The sequence below is a fragment of the Helobdella robusta genome (assembly GCF_000326865.2).
Source record: "Helobdella robusta unplaced genomic scaffold HELROscaffold_18, whole genome shotgun sequence".
Classification (NCBI taxonomy): domain Eukaryota; kingdom Metazoa; phylum Annelida; class Clitellata; order Rhynchobdellida; family Glossiphoniidae; genus Helobdella; species Helobdella robusta.
In genome coordinates, this window is record NW_008703981.1 from 406016 (window position 1) to 408063 (window position 2048).

Here is a 2048-nt window from a genome sequence, read left to right on the forward strand (position 1 = left end):
CTCTTTTTTTCTGCAATCGTAAATTCGTAATCGCACATCAAAGGTAAGATTCTTATGAGAATTTTTTAAATAATATAATTTTTAATTTAAAAAGCAATACATTACTTCTTAACAAAATTTAAATTTTTAATTAAAATTAAATTAGGTCCGGATATGACTTCTAACCAAAATTTGTGTCAATCACCTATAATCGATAGTCGCTTTTTGAAAAATGATCTGGAAAATATATTTGAGTTTGAAGAAGAAAATGGACAAAAAAAGTCAGCTAGATGTAAGCTAAAAAATGATGATGTGCAATGCAATTTTCAGGCAATGGGAACAAGTGTGTCAAAAAAGTTTAATCTTTGGCGTCATGTGAAACGTAATCATCCTAAAATCTATGATGAGTTAGTAAAACAAAAAGATGAAAACGATAAAGCTGCCTCAGATAAAAAACGTGGTAATGAAAATGATGCCACGCCATCTAAAAAAAAAATAAAAACTGTACAAGAAAACATGAGCACATATTTTACATCATCAAAAGTTACAATCACTATGGATGCAAGTACTTTTCAAGAAGGACTTGTTGAGATGATTTGTTTGAGTATGGTTCCATTTACTTCATTTACATTAAAAAACAAAGGATTTCAAAAAATTTTTGGTGAAATGGCAAAAAAACTCGGTGTATCAATGGGGCATGATGCAGTTCGACATTTGGTAATAACCACAGCAGATTCTTCTCGCATGAAACTGAGGCAAACTTTGAGGGGACAGTTATGTTATTTGAAGCTAGATGCAGCAACTCGTGGTAATAAAAACTATCTTGCCATTAATTTACAATTTTATAATGAAACAAGTAATAAGTCTGAAATAAAAACCCTAGATATAGTTGACACTGAAGGAAATCATAACTCTTTGTATGTAAAAAATCAAATTAAAGAAACCTTAAAAAAATTTGATATTGAAGAAAAACAAATACTTAGTATTTGTGTAGATAATGCAGCAAACATGACATCTGCTGTAAATAAACTTGGAATTCGTGAAAGCATCACTCAAGGTGAAGGTAATGAAGAACCTGAGGATATTGATGAGAGCAGTGCAAACATTTTGCAACAGTGGGTCAATGATCCTTCTGAAATATTACCACAGTGGGTTAATGAAGACACAAACATTCAATTAATGAGGTGTGGGATTCATACTCTTCAACTGGCCATTTGGGATGGATTAAAAAATGAACGAGTAACAAAAATTCTAGGAAGAATTAGGCAAGTTGTAGTAAAATTACGAACACCAACAATCCGTAGTATTTTATTGAAAATGTATGGAAAAACGCAATCTTTAGATACAGTAACAAGATGGGGTTCAACATATGCAATGCTTGATCGTCTTCTGTTTTTCAAAGACTATTGCGAACAAGTTGTAGCTGCTGCAGGAACAAAAGATTTAGAACTTAGCAAAGATGAATAGAATGAAGTAAAAAATATCAGAGATGTTTTGGAGAAACCTAATATCACTACAGTTGCCCTTCAAGCTGCTGATCTTACTCCAGGTATGTTTATGAAGGAGTGGTGTAAACTTGAAAAATGTTTGGAAGAAAATGGAGAATATGTTGCGCTAGGAATTTTATCTTCTATGAGAAAGCGGAAAGAAAAGCTTTTACACAACACACATTTTCTTGCTGGAGTGTATGTTGATGCTAGATACAGAATCTTATTGAATAAATCAGACAAAATCAAAGCCAGAGAAGGTTTGGCTGATATTCAATTGCGATTAAAAAGAAAAAAAGTATTTGATTCAGCAAAAGAGTCAACATCTGTTAATGTGTCCCAGCCAACATGTGATTTAAATTTTATCTCTGAAGATGATGATGATGATGATTTTGAAAATGAGCTAGATAGAAGAGAAAACACACGCAAAATTTCTATGAAATCACACATTGAAAATGATTGTGAAATACAAAGGCATTTTGAAGAGGACTGTAAAGCTATTGAGGATGTTGGAAGAATAAAGGTGAATGTCTTCGAAGCCATAGCACATTATCCAGATCGAATCAGACAGTCAAGCAGAAT